The following is a 20,264-nucleotide window of genomic DNA, read 5'->3' on the forward strand; positions in this document are numbered from 1 at the left end:
TTTGTACTACAGCTTGAGGTCAGGGATGTTGATTGCTCCAGAAGACCTCTTATTTTTGATAGCTATTTTGGCAGTACTGGGTTTTTGTTTTTCCATATGAAGTTGAGAATTACTCTTTTTATGTCTGTAAAGTATTCTGTTAGAATTTGTTGGGGATTGTATTGAATCTGTAGATTGCTTTGGGTAAGATGGCATTTTTCACTATGTTAATCCTACCAATCCATTTGCATGGGAGATCTTTCTATCTTCTAAGGTCTTCTTCAACTTCATTCTCCAGGCATTTGAATTTCTTGTCAAACAGATCTTTCACTTTCATGGTAAGAGTTACACTAAGATGTTGCATACTACTTGTGCCTATTGTGAAGGGTGTTGTTTTACTAATTTTTTTCAGCCTGTTTCTTATTAGTATAAAGGAAGTATACTGATTTGTTGAAGTTAATTACTGATTTGTTGAAGTAATTTGTTGAAGTTATATGCTGATACTCTGTTGAAGTTTTTTATCAGCTGTATCTCTAGTGGAATTGGTATAGGGGGTGCTTATGTATACTATTATATCATATGCAAATAGTGATACTTTAACTGCTTCATTTCCAGTTTGTAACTCTTGGATCCTTGTTTGTTGTCTAATTTTTCTTGTTAGAACTTCAAGTACTATATTGAATAGATAGGGAGAAAGTGGGCAGTCTTGTCCTAGATTTTAGTAGAGTTGCTTCTAGTTTCTGTCCATTTAATTTGATGTTGGCTTTTGGTTTTCTATACATTGCTTTTATTTTGTTTAGGTATGTGCTATGAAATCCTGATCTCTCCAAGGCTTTTAACATAAAGTGATGTTGTATTTCGACAAAGGCTTTTTCAGTATCTAATGAAATGATCATGTGACTTTTTTCTTTGAGTTTGTTTATACATTGTATTAAGTTGATGGATTTTTCATGTATTGGACTTTCTCTGTATTCCTGGGATCAAGCCTACTTGATTGTGTATAATGATGGTTTTGTTATGTACTTGGATTTGGTTTCCATGAATTTTATTGAGTATTTTTACATCGATATTCATAAGTGAAGTTGGCCTGAAATTCTTTTTCTTTTTGTGCTATATGTTAGGTTTAGGTATCAGAGAAATTGTGGCTTAATAGAATGAATTAGGAAGTAATCTTTCTGTTTCTATTTAGTAGGATAGTTTGAGGAGTATTAGTATTAGCTTTTCTTTGAAGGTTGTAGAATTCTGCACTATTACCATCACACCATGGTTTGTTGTTGTTGGGAGGTTTTTAATGACTATTTCTCTTAGGGGTTATGGGACAATTTAGATATTTTACTTGATCTTGATTTAACTTTGGTATGTGATATCAGTCTAGAAAATCATCCATTTTATCTAGATTTTCCAGTTTTGTTGAGTCTATTTAGTCTTTCATAGTAGGTTCTGATGATTTTTTAATTCCTCAGTTTCTATTGTTCTGCCTCCCTTTTCATGTCTGCTTTTGTTAATTTGGATATTCTTCCTGTGCCCTTTAGTTAGTTTGGATAAGTGTTTATCTATCTCCTTGATTTTCTCAAAGAACCAGCAGTTGGTTTTGTTGATTCTTTGTATCTTTCTCTTTCTTTATAACTGGTTGATTTCAGGTCTGAGTTTGTCCTATGTCCTGTAATCTCCTCTTGTGTGTGTTTGCTTCTGTCTGTACTAGAGTTTCTGGGTGTGCTGTTAAGTTGCTTGTATGGGATCTTTCCAATTACTTTATGAAGGCACTATAAATTTTCTTCTTAAGAGTACCTTCATTGTGTCCCACAAGTTTGTGTATATTGTGTCTTCATTTTCATTGAATTCTTTAAAGTCTTTGATTTCTTTCATTATGTCTTCCCTGACCAAGTAATAATTGATCTGATAGTTGTTCAGTTTCCGTGAGTATGTGGTATTTCTGTTGTTTTTGTTGTTAATGAAGTCCAGCCTTATTCTGTGGTAATCAGATAGAATGCATGGGATTATTTCAACCTTCTTGTATCTGTTGAGCCTTGTTTTATGTCCAGTTATATGGAGAGTTTTGGTGAAGGTTCTTGGACTCTTTTGTTCAACTCATTCACTAGCTTGAATGTTTCCTCTTTAAGACCTTCTACCTGTTTGCTTGTGTTTTCCTGTATTTATTTGATGGAGTTATTTGTATCCTTCTTAAACGCCTCTATTATCTTCATTAGGTGCAAATTTTAGGTCAGAATCTTGCTTTTTAGGCATATTAGGGTATCCAGCATTTGCTGTGGTGGAAGAACTGGGTTCTGATGTTGCTGGCTTGCATTGTATTCTGAAGCTTATGATTTTGCCCTTGCCTCTTGCCAACTGGTTATCTTTGTTGTTAACTGGCCTGGATTTCTCTGACTAAAGCTGGTAGTTTTGGAGACAACTAGAGCTCTGTGACATGGGTTAGAGCTGGTTTCCTGGGAGACAGGCACTGCTCTCTGGTTAATGTGGACCTCCTGTGAGGTAGGCAGGCTGTAGTGTTTGGGAGGGTTTTAGGCCTGCCAATATGGCCCAGGTGAAGAAGCAGACCAGATGGAAGATGGACCTTGGTCCTGTATTAGCTGGGCTCTGTGGGTGACCCAGCTGGTGTAGACTGGACTTCCTGGGAGGCAGACAGGCTCTTCAGCTGGTTTTCTGAATTTGTTCCAGCATTTTGGGCTTTATACGAAATTACAATTAAGAGACTGTATGAATCTCAGAACGTAGGACTTTTAGCACTGTTGAGACTGATATTGACTATGGGGATTTTTTCATTATGGCATTTTTCATTATAGCTATAGTTAGGTATGGTTCCCATAGACTGACGTGTTTGAACAAGCCTATGGGGGACAGGGAGTGAAATGTGGTGGTTTAAGTATGTTTAGCTGTGGGAGTGGCAATATTAGGAGTTGTGGCCTTTTTGGAGCAGCCTTATTTGAAGGAGTATGTCATTGTGGGCAAGGGCTTTAAGACCCTCCTCCTAGCTTCATGGAACATAGTGGTCTAACATCCTTCAGATGAAGATGTAGAATTCTCATACCACGCCTGCGTGTATGCTGTCATACTGATGCCATAATGATAACTGACTGAACATTTGAACCTTAATGCCAGTCCCAGTTAAATATTGTTCTTATAAGGATTGTGTTGGACATGGTGTCTGGTCACAGCAGAAAAACCCTAAATAAGACAGTACATTAAATGGAATTGTCATAGTTTAATACAAAATGTTATATAAAGAAAAAGAAGTGGTGCTTAGTGGGAAGAAGTTTGCTTATTTTGAGTGTTTCATTGATGATTATTATCATGTATGCAGTTTCCCTTGTTATGAATAGTCACCATGATTTACAGTCTTGTAAGTGATCATAAGCATTGGCACTAATTGTGGACTGAAGTTTCAAAAATTATTCATCAAAATAAATTCTCACCCATTTAATTTGGGTATCATGAGTAGTTTTCAACAGTAATAGAAAGTTGAGAAATATACAAGTTTACTTTGCAGAAGACAAAGGAAGAAAATATCAGCAAAAGCAAACTAAAACATAGGCAATTATACAAATATAAACACATAAAAGACAAAACTCAAAGTCCATAAATGGGCTAGTAAACTAGACAATCCTTAGAAGAAAAACAAATGGGCAATGAATATTTTTTAAATGTAAAACATCTTTCTGTTGTTGTCCTTTTTTTATTAAATTAATTTATTTTGTACACTCCATATTCCATTCCCTGCCCCCCATCGACCCTGAGACTGCTCCACATCCCACTCCCCCTGTCTCTATGTGGATGCCCCTACCCTCCCAACTCCCACCCCATTTGACCTCTAAGTCTCTTGAGGGTTAAGTGCATCATCACTGAATGAACACAGACCTGAAAGTCCTTTTCTGTATGTGTATTGGGGGCCTCATATCAGCTGATGTATGCTGTCTCTTTGGTGTTTTAGTGTTTGAGAGATCCCAGAGGTCCAATTTAATTGGTAATCCTACAGGATCACCCTTCTCCTCTGCTTCTTTCAGCCTTCCCTAATTCAACAGGGGTCAACTGTTTATATCCATTGATGGGTGCAAATATCTGCTTCTGACTCTTTCAGATGTGTGTTGGGTCTTTCAGACGGCTGTCATGATAGGTCCCTTTTTTGTGAGTGCTCCATATTTTCAGTAATAGTGTCATGCCTTGGAACCTCCCCTTGAGATGGATCCAATGTTGGGCCTGTCGCTGGACCTTCTTTTCCTCAGGTTCCTCTCCATTTCCATCCCTGTAATTATTTCAGACAGGAACAATTATGGGTCAGAGTTTTGACTGTGAGATAGCAACCCCATCCTTCACTTGATGCCCTGTCTTCCTGCTGGAGGTGGACTCAGTAAGTTCCCTCTCCCTACTGTTTGGCATTTCATCTAATATTTCCCCCTTTGAGGCCTGATAGTCTCTTACTACCCAGGTCTCCGGTGCAATCTGGAGGGTCCCCCCAACTTCCTATTTCCTGGGTTGCCTGTTTCCATTCTTCCTGCTGGTCCTTGGGGCTTCAGTCCTTTTCCCTCACCCAGTACCAGATCAGGTTCCCCTCTTCCCCCACTGACCACCCCCACCAGTCCTCTTTCCTTCCCAGGTCCCTCCTGCCTTCCCAACTTGTGATTGCTTTATTCTATCTCCCAAGTGGAACTGAAGCATCCTTTCTTGGACACTTTAGCTTGTTGAGCTTTTTGAGTTCTGTAGACTCTATCTTGGGTATTCTGTAGGTTTTTTTTTTTTTTTTTTTTTTGCTAATATTCACTTATTAGTGAGTACATACTATGCATGTCCTTTTGGGGTCAGATTTACCTCACTCAGGATGATGTTTTCTAGTTCCATCTCCATCCATTTTCCTGCAAAACAAAGGATGTCCTCATTCTTAATAGCTGAGTAGTATTCCATTGTGTAAATGACCCATATTTTCTGTATCCATTTTTCTGTTGTGGGAAATCTAGGTTGTTTCCAGCTTCTGGCTATCACAAATAAGGCTACTATAAATCAATCTATAAGTTCCTCAGAAAATTGAAAATAGATATACTCGAAGACCCAGCTTTACTCTTGGGAATATGCCCAAAAGATTCCCCAATCTGCCACAGGGGAATGTGTTCCCTATGTTCATGGTGTAAAACATCTTTAACCAAGAAGTAAATGCAAATCAAAACTGCTTTGAGATTCTTTTCAAAACAATAAAAAACTGAAACTAACACCAGCAAAATGTCTCAAGTAAAAAAAAAAATTCACAAATGTGTGCATATCAGAGGTAAAAATGTCAGGCATAGTATACTATCATATAAAATTCCCTTGATGTTAAGTGAAAAATGTGCATAAAATATGAGTGGATTTCAGATTGGTAACCGAATTTTATACCAAATATGTATCAGTGCATTAATTCCAATATTTAAAAATCAGAAAAGTTTAATTTGAAACTTTTTTGTTTCTAAAATAACAAATTAGGGATAGTGTACCCCAGAAATCAGGTTGGAATACAAAAGGAAGTTATAAATTAAACTAGAGTTTTGAAATGTCTTATTTTAACTGTTTAGTCAATGTTTCTTATAAATGAAATGTTCAGGAAAGTTAGCATAAAATACAGTGAATATTTTTTCACCTTTACACATTAATCAGTGTATTATGATTAGCTTGTAACTTTGAGCTACTTTACATTCTGAATTCAGCCAAAATGTTAAAAGTGTCAGAGAATTATATTTTTAGTCCTTTTGTGTTTATTTATGCATAGCTATTAAACTGATAATTTTCTGTCTCCTTGTTTTCAACAATGCAGTTGATTTGTTTGACTGGTGATTCACAGAATCACCAATGTACTAATATTGAGTACAGTGTGTTCTATTTGTAATGCTTTTGCTACAGAAAAAAAAAACCTATTGAGTTAACTAAGAAATTTATTTCACAATTACTAGTCCCCTCACTTGCAAATTGCCCATATCGATAGCTAATTCCATATTAAATAATAAAAATTTATTTATCTCACATTATCTATATTATTTTGTCACTAATATTCCTTGTTAAGTCAGCAGCTATGTACACATTTTACACACTTAACACTTGCCATGAAGTGAGCCCGATATTGTTATCCAGATAATCACCAGCCTTGTCACACATGTCAGCTCTACAATTATCCTTAATTAACTAGAACCTTGATGCAATCACCAGAAGCAATCAGCAGCAATCATTCTGCACTATTCTCCTTTGACTTCCTCCAGCATAGGCAATTGAAGTATCATTCGATTTTAAGCAAGGGACAAAATATATGTATCAGGAATTGTTGTTATAAAATTTAATTTTAAAGTAACGTGTCAAGATTTCTCTCACTAAAAGTTCATAGCATTTAACATGTTAGAAGTTTTAAAAGATATGATATACTGTGCAAAATGCAAGAAATATTTACAAACATATTAACAAAGGACCTTGGCTTTATGTAAATGAAGATAGCTGTCAATGGAAATAGATAAAGTGTTAAAACGTTTTGTTTTTGTTTTTATCATGCAGAGTTTCATGTTGTCCAGTCCAATCTCAAACTCATTAAGCATCTGAAGTTCCCCCTTGAACTCCTAATCATCTGGCTTCCATTCATTTCCTATGCTCTGGCACTACAGGTATGCACATCACGCCTGTTTAAAAGTTAAAATCTTTTTGCATAATGAGCATACCTATAATAAAGAGCTTAATGTGTTTTGGATAATTAGATTTATTTGGGAAACAGAATATATAGTGGCATTGCTAAAACAAAGTAGATATAACAAAATTATGCACATATGACTTATAGAACATTCTCATAGACTATAAAGTAAATTCTCAAGCAAAAACATGATTAAAATGGATGTTGAAGGGCAATATCTGTCAATGCTCATCTTCACTAATTTAAATGAAATTAGAAAATATTGAATTATTATAGGAAATTGAAATTATTTAAATGCACCTCTATTTAATGATTACATTCATCAGCCAGATTTTGGAGAGAAAAATCAAGAGCAGGTCTATTTAAATTAATCAAGTTAGTGAGAAAAAAGAAAGAAAGAAAATATATAGAGACAAGACAGGGAGTAAAACATTGACATGAAAATAAGGAATGAATAGACATGTTGTGATGGCATACTCTTTTAATCCCAGGACTTGAAAGGTAGAAGTAGGAGTATTTCTGTGAGTTCAAAGCCAGCTTAGTCTACATAGGATTTCTAGGATACCCAGAACTACATACAGAGAGACTGTACAATGTTTCAGACATTCAGTGGCTTAATACAATATATATCCCTTTATATGAGAAGTTCCTAAATGAATGCTTTGGAGCTAACATCAATGTTTAACCATGACTGGTTCTTTCTGAGTATTAAGCGAAGAAGTTTGTCTTTTCCAACTTTTAGAGTTTGCTAATATACTTAGTAGAGAATTATTCAGATTGTCACTCTTATGGTATACCAGTTGCAAAATATAATTTTTATCATTTACCTTCAGGTTCATGATAAAGATGGAAGAAAGGTAAGGTCAAAACATGTATTTTACCAAATCTCTACCTAACAACTTTTATTTCTACTTCATCTACCAAAGCCATATTAAATGGCTAGTTGTAATGAAGATTAATTTGAAAAGGGCATCTTATTTTATTGCTATTTTCTTTAGATGTGGAAATAATGAAAAATATCTATAATGTGTGTTAACAAAATCAAAGAAAGCATATCTATAAAAACTCCCATTTAGTATGCACATTTCAGTGTATGTACACACAGAGCTCATACTCTGGAAAGGATAAAGGATTGGAAGTGATCTCTGCATAGTAATACATGTCTATAATCAAAGTACACTGAAAGCAAAGGTAGGAATTCTACAATTTTAAGGTGACTTTTTGGTCTATAGACTGCATTCCTAGTGACCCTGAGTTATACAATAACACTGTCTAAAACAAACCAGAACAGGACATAACAGAGAAAAGCCAAACAAATGAAAAGCAATAACAATAAACAACAAGGAGAGAGAATAAAATGTGATTAGAAATAAGATGGTAATGGAATAAAGTAAATTTATCTCAATAAAATTATTTATTTTCACTTAAATTATACTAACATCTCCTGATACATATAATATTTAAACAATTGACTCATTCCTAAAGAGTCTATAACAAAACCCACAACTACATTTATTTTCTGATCTACTTAATTCCCACTATTTGCCACAAATTTCTGAGGAATCTAAGTGGAGTTTTTCAGAAAAATACTTGAAGTTCCAAAGAATGAATTTATTTTGACTTTGTATTTTTTATTACAAAAACTGAGTCTAGCAAAAAAAAAACTGTTGGAAAAGTGGCAAAAGATAGACATATTTGTTGACAATTCATTATGCAAATTAAAAGACATTATCTAATTTAGCATATGAATGATTTTCCTTCACATATGTTTCTTCTCAATTCTAAACATATCTAAGAATAAAAGAGAATAAATGGTAATAGTTCTCTGGGATTTAGATCTTAAGAGTTGGAATGCAGTTCATGGGATTCTTGTTACAAACAAGCAAAAGAAACTTATTTTAAGTATTACCATTTAATTTTCAGTATCTTTTTAATCATAGAGAGAAAGTAAAATCAAAGTCCCAGGCCTTAGTCGTACTGGGGAGTTTGCTGTAGCTGAATAGCTTCTGTGGTGGACTGTTTGATGACTCTACACATTTCAAGTATAATCTGTAAGGAGACTTTTGTCTGAGTCCAGCCATCTCAAGGACACCTTTACCATTTTGCTGGGAAGGTCAAACATGTTTATAGTCCCAGTCCTAGGAATATAAACCAAATTTATACAATCATAAATTATCAACATATTTAACTATTTGCCTGTTATGCCTTATGTGCCTATGTGCAGCATGCCTACTCCTTTGTTCCCTTATCATTTCAAAATTCTGGGCCATAGTCCAGCAAGGCACCTGGCTGCAAAAGCTAAATAAGGACGTTGAAACCAGGTGCCCTGGATACAAGCCCAGTCTCCAACGGGTACTCCCTTGCTTAACCTGTAATTTTAAACTACAATTGGATAACACACCTTTGCTTTATGTTTCCATCCTTTAAAAATATTGTACAATCCTACTCCAGGGAAAGAGTTCATATCCTGAACTTAGAAAATAAATCTTTCATTTGTAAGCTTGTGTCTCTGAAGTGAGTTTTCTCGGCTTCCACCCCATACCCAACAATTATGAAACATCTGTTTCTAAATATTTGACTTTGTGGTAACTACATATAGATAATATGGCTTAACAAATATGTGAGTTACATCATTCTGTTCTTTCTAAATTTCAAGTTAAAGATAAATTATGCTGGCTTTCCTTAAAGTAAGTCAGAATCTAAAATTTACTTTTGCAGGGAGAGGGTGTCTGGTTTTGGGGTTTTAATTCTGGTAGTCTTCCAAAATACTGTTGAATACTCATAAATAAAGAAAACATTCATCAATAACATTCCTGAATAATTAAAAAATGATGAATTAAACACTTAAAATGAATTACTGTCAGATGTAAACAAAATATACTTATAGAGGAATTTTAATTCAGCAATATGGTTGCTCTGGCAAAGGATCACATCCAAAAGACTAGGTCTTCGTGACCACACTGGGATACACAGACTATACACATTTAATCACTCTCTTTAGAATGCACACTTGTTCATAATATACACATCATTAATCCCAGATAGTGTAGGTAAGGTTACATTTTAGAAGGAAATAGCCACGCTTGAAATTGACATCTAGTTGATAAAGTAAAGAATCAGAGTAAGATTTGACAGAATGAGTTAGAGATAAAATAAAACCAACTCACATAGAAATAAGGCACAAAAGTGAAGTGGTTAAAACTTAAGAGAGCAGAGCAGGGAGCAGTGATGGGGGAGAGAGAGAGAGACATAGAGACAGAGACAGAGTGACAGAGACAGAAACAGAGAGAGAGATTTTTACCAGGACAGTTTTACAGGGACAAGTCACACATGAAGACAAAACATGCCAGAGAATGAGAAAGGGCTGGAAGATTACAACAAATTGCCAGAGTTAGTTTGAAGCCAAGCAGGGCAATTCAATCAGAATCTGAGATAAGTCAGTTTGAATCAGTCAGGTTAGAAAGGAGTTTGGGCCAGAAGAGTTGAGTTGAACGAGCCAGCCAGAGTTCAGATAGAACTAGAAAGAATAAGTTTATTCAGGAGTAAGCATCCAAAAAAATTACATCTGTCAAATAAAAGTTTCTTTTAGATATGTTCTTTATGAATTAACAACTGTTTTGTAATCCTAAGAATATATATATATATATATATATATATATATATATATATATTTTCCTGATCTTTTAAATTGAAGGAGATAATGTTATCATGTGTTTTGAGACACAGTTTGAATATTAAGAATGGCATTGTATGCATCATTAAAATACCACCATGTTAATTTTATTCTGCTGCAGTATAATGCAAAATTACAGTGCACAGATGAAGGAAAGCTGCTTGTAATAGATGTCAAATGCTAATTGTCTGCAATTAAGTAGAATCCATGACTATTAATCTAGCTTTCTTTTCAACCTACATTAGAAGGGTGACCTCATATTAATAGTGTACAACAGTATTTCCTAGGTTCTTAATGAATAATATCCTTTTAAAATTCAATTAAAATGCTTAATTTTAGTGCCCACAGTGGGACTTAAAGCTTTTCTGCTTGTGATAAATTTCTAAGAAATTGTTACATGGTGCTGGATATATAAGCTACACATTACAGGATAGTCATAAAATCATATTTTAAAACACTTCTTTTCTATACAAATTTTCATACTAACAGAGTAGGTCTTTACTTTAACATGAACTGCATTTTCACTAAGCATTTTAGAGGCTACAGGACATATTTTTAAAAACCTTTTAATATATTGATTTTATAATTGTCAATACTGGGAATACTACTTCACACTAATACATAGTATAAAATGGAATACATGATTTCAGGACCATTCCAGAAATTCTGTTTCTAAATTTAAGAACAAATTTATTTTATGTGTTTTTTAAAACATTGTCCAAATTTTATTTTATTAAATAAGTTAAAATTTTTCATGTTTTTAATAAAGTCAGTATCCCAAATAGCAATTATCTAAGGAAATATTTTATCACAATATAATGGAATAATACAATAATTGGATACACATATACATTTGTTAGATAACAATGATAGCAGCAGTACAGCAGCTACAATTGCTACCAAATTTATCAAGGGTAGATGGTCATGAGGAAACAGAAACCTAATCTCCATAATTTCAGAAACCCTGTGATTCCAAGAGCCATGCTGACTAGATACTTTCAGTCATTTCATTCCTCCCTAAACCACCACTCTCAACTAGCAAAGATACAACTGCTAACCATAAACAAATGTGATTATTACAGGTACAATCCCCCTATAGGTACAGCTTCAAGACCCTGTTATACCCAAGATAGGGCAAATCTCCCAAGAGGAAGGAATATGTCCATAAGCATTCAGCAAACCTCTAAGGCCTACTTGCTTCTCCCCAACTGGGCTGTTTCCCTCTACTTTTCTGAGACAGCCCAGTAGTTTGTCCCTTCCAAAACCATTTTCTACCTGTTCTGTAGTTTTGCTGCACTCCCTTACATCACGGAAGAATGATGGAAGGATAATAGTGTTTTTCTTCCTGTAAGTATACCACTACATTGTTAAAGGAGCCTAAAACTTGTAATACATATGAATACTGCAGTTAGTATCATATATTACCTCTCAATCTGAGTCTAGGTGTTTTAGTAGGACATACACTGGTTGTAGTGCCAGGAACAGTGTAAAATATGCTTTCTGCACTTTCAGAATCAAGTATGCAATGAAGCAATATGATGCAAAATGGATTGAGCACTGTCAGAAACATCCTAAATTCATTACAAATTTGTCACGTATACTTCCTTGTTGCAAGTTCAGAGACATTTTACTATTGAAATTATTTTGTTTGTTTGTTTCTTTTTACAGTATTCATATTTAATCAGGAGATTTGACATGGGGCTGTAACTCAATTTGAGAGGACAAACGCTACTAAATGATACTCTTAGAAAAAAGATTTCTTACAAGAAATTATCTTTCAGCACAATGGTTTTTCATACAGTTCTAATTTCAAGTTCATGACTAAAATACTTTTTATGTCACATTATTTGGATAGATTAATTATCCAAACCATTAGTACTGGATTGTAAATTTAGGACTATCCAGAATTCTTTAGTCATTAAACAATTGCCTTCCATCTTATCACTGATCTGTGGAGGAATTCTCAAGTCAGATAGAAGACTACTGCCTGATTTAGTCTCAATGGGCTCCCATGCTGGGAAAATCTGGCTCACTTAGTGTCCTTCCATTAAATCCACCAATGAAGTGGAAGTTGCAAATATGAAAAAACAATAGTGACTGAGCAGCTACCTCCAACACTATTCCCAGAGAGTCAATTAGGCACTTTGGAAGCTGAAAGACTTCTTTCAAGCCATTGAAGCAGTAACTTACTTAATGGAACCCCAGTGACAGGGAAGAGTTCACACAGTTTCCAAAAATGTTCAACTTTGTCCTAGGGAGTAGTTTACTCACTATAAAAATCTAACTCGATCAATCTGGGCCAACAACTTCATTTATAAAAGGTTAAGTGATTTGATGCTCTGGGAGATAATGAAATAGACATATCTATTCCATATGGATGAGTAGTGAAATAAAAAAACAACCAAAAATAGAAAAATAATCATAAAGCAAGTACAGGAAGTGGGTCACAAACATATTTAACTTGCATGCCTTTCTGAAATTTATATAGTAGTATGAATTTTATGAAAACATAATACAACACAATCTCATCAGTTTTATGAGAGACATATCTTTACTAGAACTTAGAGAAGCAGTTGAGAATACACTCTCAACTACATTAAATGAATTAGTAAAAATAAATTGGGAAATATTTTACATTGAATATTGCCATAAATAAAACAGACATCATTGTCCCATTTTGTGTGTTATTCCTTTGAGGAGCCTATATTTACTAAAGAATGAAAAGAATGTATACAAAATATTCATAATACAGACAGGTATTGCATGCACACTGTACCTTTTTGTCTTAATGTTCCAAATTATAGCATAGCTAAATATTCATTTGGATATTCTCTATGGTTATTTTAAAGGACTTAGAAAATTCTTTTTTTTTTTTTGCATTTATTTTGTAATAGATTTTTTTATTTACATTTCAAATGATATCTCCTTTCCCGGTTTCCCCTCCCCACAAAAAAACCCTGTTCCCTCCCTGTCCCCCTGTTCACCAACCTCCTTTCTACTGCTTCCTGGCCCTGGCATTCCCCTACACTGGGGCATAGAACCTTCACAGGACCAAGGGCCTCTCCTCCCATTGATGACCGACTAGGCCATTTTCTGCAACATATGCAGCTGGAGCCATGAGTCCCACCATGTATACTCTTTGGTTGGTGGTTTAGTCCCTGGGAGTTATGAGGGTACTGGTTAGTTCATATTGTTGTTCCTCCTATGGGGCTGCCAGTTCCTTCAGTTCCTTGGGTCCTTTCTCTGGCTCCTTTATTGGGGACCCTGTACTCAGTCCAATGGATGGCTGCGAGCCTCTACTTCTGTATTAGTTGGGTACTGTCAGAGTCTCTCAGGAGAGAGCTACAACAGGCTCCTGTCAGCCAGTACTTGCTGGCATCAAAATAGCGTCTGGGTTTGGTGATTGAATATGGGAAGGATTCCCAGGTGGAGCAGTCTCTGGATTGTCCTTCCTTCAGTCTATGCTCTATACTTTGTCTCTGCAATTCCTCCCATGGGTATTTTGTTCCCCCTTTTAAGAAGGAATGAAATATCCACACTTTGGTCTTCCTTCTTCTTGAGTTTCTTGTGGTTTGTGTATTGTATTTTGGATATTCTGAGCTTCTAGGCTAATATCCACTTATCAGTGAGTGCATACGATGTGTGTTCTTTTGTGATTGGATTACCTCACTCAGGATGATATTCTCCAGATCCATCCATTTCCCTAAGAATTTCATAAATTTGTCATTTTTACTAGCTGAGTAGTACTCCATTGTGTAAATGTACTACATTTTTCTGTATCCACTCCTCTGTTGAGGGACATCTGGGTTGTTTCCAGTTTCTGCCTATTATAAATAAGGTTTCTATGAACACAGAAAATTCTTATAAATTATTACATGGATAGGCGTTTAAGCCATTGCTCATTGGACAGTTTTCTCACCTTGCTATGAACTCACAAGTTTCATTAATTTTAAAGCGACACAGTTCTAATTAAGGGAGGAGGACATATTTTTGAATGTTTATTCATAATATACTTATATAGCAAGCACATTCTTAATTTTCCTATAATAACAACTGAATTTTATAGACAAGCATATTTTTTGTCATTTGTATAAACAAAGTTTTCTCTCTTTAACATTTTTATCATTTTTGTACATCTGATTAATTTCTATTATAAAATTTTAGGAAGTAGGTATATGTCAGTGTTAGATAAGCAATGTACATCATTTAAATGAAATGAGTCACCATTTGACTTACACAATAATATAGAATTTTGACAATAATAATACTAATCATAATTTAAAATTTTGATATAAATGGCTTGTCAAATAAGTAAAAAATGTGTGAACAATGCCCTAATTATCTCTTATTTCCTATCAATAACCAAACATTTAATGATAAATATTTAATAAAAATGTATTGTTATAATTATCAACGATATGAAACTATAATTGGTCAATGCAGAATTCTTTTATTCCTCTGAAGATACTTAGGAAGAATGTTTCCCTTTCTTGGAAAGGTATTCTCTAATAAATACTTCTGTAATAAATATCAGTTGCCAAAAGTTTATGGGGTGGAATTTAATTATCTTCTTCTCCATACATGCTAGAGTTTTGATTAGCTTGAACTTGTGCAAGCCTTAGGTATGAATCACAGCTGCCTAGAATCATGTGTGCAATGGTTCTGTCATGCCTAGATGATGCTGTCTTGCTGCAAACATCCACTACATTTGGCTCTTACAGTTTTTTAGCTCCTACTTCCTTGATGATCCTTGTGCCTTGTGAGATGGGCTGTGCCATAGCTAATCTTGATTGTTAACTTGACTAAGGGACATTCTTGACTGGATTATTTGTGACAGGAAGACCAACCCCAAATCTTGGCCACATGTTCTGTTAGCAGCTCACATAAAATTTATTCTATCAGTTCTGTTCCTTTAGAGAACCCTAGCTAATACCAGATATACATGTCACATGTAGGTTTGAGCATTTTATAGCGTTTGTGCCTTATGTGTTGACTAGCTGTAGACCTCTGTGTTAATCACAATCTACTGCAAAAAGAAGCTTCTTTGGTGTCAGGAAATACATGTCTTTGAGCCAAATAAATTTTTTTGAGGCAATGTTTCTCTGTATAGCCCTGGCTATTCTGAAACTCACTCTGTAGACCAGGCTGGCCTTGAACTCAGAAATCCGCCTGCCTCTGCCTTCCAAGTGCTGGGACTCAAGGTGTGTGTTACCACTGCCTGGCTTAGCCAAATAATTTTACTGAACATTTTCAAGCAACAATATGCATAAAAACATCTCTTCTTCCAGAATCTGACTCCTACTTTCTTTTTAAATTAAAATGTGATTGAAGTGTTTATGTTCTTTACCTGAATGTAGGTCTCTGTACCATGTGTATGCCTGTTGTGGATAAAAGTCAGAAGAGGGTATCAGATACCCAGAAATCAAGTTTTAAATGGTAGTGAGTCACCATATGTATGCTAGGAACTAAATTTGGATACCCTGTAAAAGCAAGAAGTACTTTTTGAGCTTAAGCACCTCTCCATCTCTAGTGTTAAATTATCTGAAGTTGTTTGTACTAGAGGATTTCAATGACCTTCAATTGTGGTAATATCAGGCTAGCTACCTAGCAAAACCAGATGGAGTATTCTTTAAAGCAAACAGCTAAATGTAACTATAATGAGAAAAAAAGTCTATCAAAGCACAGAAAAAATATGAACTGCTTTTTAACACTTTAATAAAATTTGGATGCCCATAAATATAATGGAAGCCAGGTACCTGCATGGTCCCATTAAATCTAGGCCATATCAAGCCATTTTTGGATGGATTGTTGTTGCATTCTTTCTGAGCTTTTAAGCATCCTTTGACATGATTAATGAGCTATTTATTTATTTACTTATTTTTAGGTGGCTAATTAAGCATCATAATTTGATAGAAACCTATTTTGATTTGGTTTCAAAGTATTTATTTTATGGTATGCATTTTGTTTGTTTGCTTTGCCAATGCTTTGGGCTAGAATGCTTTTTTGGATTTTTGTTAGGCTTGGTTTGGTTTAGTTTGCTTGTTTACTTTTTGTTTAGTTTTCCATTTTGTTTTGTTTTATTTTTTGTTTTTGTTTTGTTGCTTGCTTGCTCTCATATCTCTAACAGCATTTGTATTTCCTTGGTTTTGGAACATTGAAGGCATTTTTTCTCTTTTGTTTGTCTTGGTTTTCTTTGTGAAATATTTTGATTTATTTTTATTTACTTTTGTCTCAATACTCCTATTCAAATATATAATTCTGTGTGGTTAGTTTTGTTTTGTCTTTCCTTTCTATTACCTCTGATGTGACCTTATCAAGCCTTTATTTTATGAATATTATGAATGCCTGATGAAGTCATTGAAAAGAAAAGACACCTGTTTTCTCAGTCTTAAAACCATAGATATGTTGGGAAGAATACTCCTCAATGTGCAATGACATCATATTAAAGCCCACAAACATACTCTAAGAAAGTCATAAGAAACTTTATTGTTTTTCATATGAAGATACATATTAGGCATTGGTTATCAACTGTCTTTTGCACCCTCATGTTTATATAAACCATTGCAAGATAAGTCAAAGCCCCAGAGACAGAAAATAGTAAGTAAAAGCTGATAAAGCCCATGCCCCAAACAACTCATAAAACCATCTTAAAACACACATCTTGCTTCTGGTCCACACCTCTAACCAAAATCCCAGACACATGCAGCAATCAGCAAACCATGAGGTGAGAACCCTACATCAGTTCCCTGCGAGAAGGGCAATCTGGGCAAAAGCAGTAACTGCAAGCTCTGCCCTGTCCCCTCTGCATTCTATATCCTTGGCCACAATTCTACCTGCATCCCTGGAGTACTGCTGCTGCCCAGAACAAACAGAGTCCTAGAACCTTTACCCATATCTTTGGGGAAATGCTGCCACCAGGAACAACCAATTCTACTTGCAATATCAGAGGCCTACTGACATCAGGTAGTACCAGCTGTACCTACAGACCTGAAGACCTATTCCCATCAGAGACTACCAGGTCTGCCAACATAGCGACAATCAGGTGGCTAAAGGCTAGTATAAGAACACAATCAAAAATAGCCAGGGCAACATGGCAGTATCAGAACCTAGCTATCCTATTACAACTAGCCATATATATCCTAACACACATGGATTGCAAAGAAAATGACCTGAAATCTATTTTTTTGAAGATAATAGAAGCTTTTAAAGAACTACAGCAAAGAACAATCAACAGAAGAAACCCATAAAGAGGAAATGAATAAATATAAAGAAATATATAAAAATATAATTAAACAGGTTAAAAAAAGAGTAAACTGTTCAAGACCTGAAAATAAAAATTTGAAGCAATAAGGAAAACATAATCTGAAGAAATCTTGGAGACAGAAAATCTACAAAAGAGAAAAGGAATTACAGACACAAGCAAAAGCAACAGAATATAAATGATGGAAGAGGAAACCTCAGGCGTAGAAGATGCCATAGAAGAAATTGACATACTGGTTAAACAAAATGCTAAAGCTAAAAATTTTCTAAAGTAAAACATGCAGAAAATTTTGAGAACTATGAAAAGACTGAACCTAGGAATTAAATTAATAGGAATTAAAGAAGATTCCCAACTCAAAGGCCCAGAAAATATCTTCAACAACATCATAGAAAAATATTCCCTTAACCCAAAGAACAAAATGCTTATAAACATAAAATAAACTGAAATAACACCAAAAAGAGTGAGCCAAAAATGAAAAATTTCCTTCCACTAATAATCAAAACACTAAATATACAGAAACGAAGAAAGAATGATAAAAGTCACAAGGGATAAAGGGCAAATAACATATAAAGGCAAGAGTTGTTAAAGTTATACCAAGCCAGAAGGGCCTAGACAGTTATTTTAAAGTCTCTAAGATATCACAGATGCCAGGCAATACTTCTATACCCCGCAAAACTTTCAAACACCATAGATGGAGAAAATAAAATATTCCATGACAAATCAAATTTAAAGATTGTCTTTCTACTAATCCAACCCTGCAAAGGATACTAGAAGGAATATTACAACATCATGAGGGAGTAACTATATCCAACTTCAACAGCCCACTCTCATAAATTGACTATCATCAAAACAGAAACTAAACAGAAGGATCAGGAAACTAACAGATATTGTAAACAGGTATTGCCCTAACAGATATCTATAGAACATTTCACCTGAATACAAAAATTACATTTTTTTCTCGACACCTTATAGAACCTTCTCCAATTTTGACCATATACTCGATCATAAATCAAGACTCAACAGATACAAGAAAATTGAAATAAATAATTGCATTCCATTAGACCACTATAGATTAAAGCTGGACTTCAAAAAGAAACAGAATGCCTACATACTCATGGAAACTGAACAACTCTACTTAAGAAGAACTTGGTCAGGGAAGAAATAAATAAACTAAAGGCTTTCTAGAAATCAATGAAAATTAAGGCACAACATAACCAAACTTATGGGGCACAATGAAAGCAGTACTAAAAGGAAAGTGCTTAGCACTAATTTCCTCATAAAAAAAAAAATGGATAACTCTCATACTAAGTATTCAAAAGTACAACTGAAAGCTCTAGAAAAATAAAAAGAAGCACACACACCCAAGTGGAGTAGGAAGTGTAGATTGACAGAAATAATCAATCTCAGGGCTGAAATCCATTAACTATTAATAATAATAACAGTAGGAAAAACATAACAAAACCAAAAGCTGGTTCTTTGAGAAAATAAAAATATAGACAAACCTTAGACATTCTAACCAAAAGGCAGAGAGACAGCATCCAAATTGATAAAATTAGAAATGAAAAAGTAGGCATAACAATGGACAATGGAGAAATTTAAAGAATCATTAGGTGTTACTTTGAGAGTTTATGCCCCACAAATTTGAGAAATCTAAATAAAATGGGTGATGTTCTGGACAGGTACCAATTATAAAAGTTAAATGAAGATCAGTTAAATTATTAAAATATTCCTAAGAACCTTCAGGAAATAGAGGAAATCATTAAAATTTTCTGAAGAAAAGAAATAGCCCAGGGCCAGATGATTTTAAGGGAAAATTAAACCAGACTTTCAAAGAAGAGATAATACCAACACTCCTCAAACTATTCCACAAATAGAAACAGAAGGAACATTGACAAATGCAATCTATGAACCCATAGATACGCTGGTATATAAAATACATGAAGATTTAACAAAGAAAGAGAATGTTGAACATGAACACAAAATATTTAAGAAAATTCCTGTAAACTGAATCCAAGAACACATCAAAAATATTGTTCACAATGATCAAGTAGGTCTCATGTCAGGGATGCAGGGGTGGTTAAAATTTTTTTTTGCATCAATGTAATCCACCACATGAAGAAAGTAGAAGAAAAAAATCACATGATCATTTCATTAAATTCTGTAAAAACCTCTGACTAAATCTAACACCCCTTTGTGTTAAAAGTATTAGAGAGATTAGGGATCCAAGGATCATACAAAAGCATAATAAAAACAATATGCAGCAAACACTAACATCGAATTAAATGGAAAAAACCTTGCAGGAATCCTATTAAAATTAAGGACAAGACAAGGCTACTCACTCTTTATCTATTCAACATAGTACTTAAATTTTTATCTAGTGCAATAAGACAACAAAAGGAGATCAAAGGGATACAAAGTAGAAAGGGAAAATTCAAGATATCAGAACTCAAGGATAACATGGTAGTATTATACATAATCAACCTCCAAAATTATACCAGAGAACTCCTACAGCTGATAAACACCTTCAGCAAAGAGACCGGATATAAAATTAGGCAAAATAAAGGATCAGTTGCTCTGCTTCGTACAAATGATAAATGGGCAGAGAAATAAATTAGGGAAACAACACCCCCCCTTTTTTTATTATATATTTTCTTTATTTACATGTAAATTTCTCCTTTTCCTGTTTCCCCTCCAAAAAACAA

This window comes from Mastomys coucha, chromosome X (assembly GCF_008632895.1).
Source record: "Mastomys coucha isolate ucsf_1 chromosome X, UCSF_Mcou_1, whole genome shotgun sequence".
NCBI classification, from domain to species: Eukaryota; Metazoa; Chordata; class Mammalia; order Rodentia; family Muridae; genus Mastomys; species Mastomys coucha.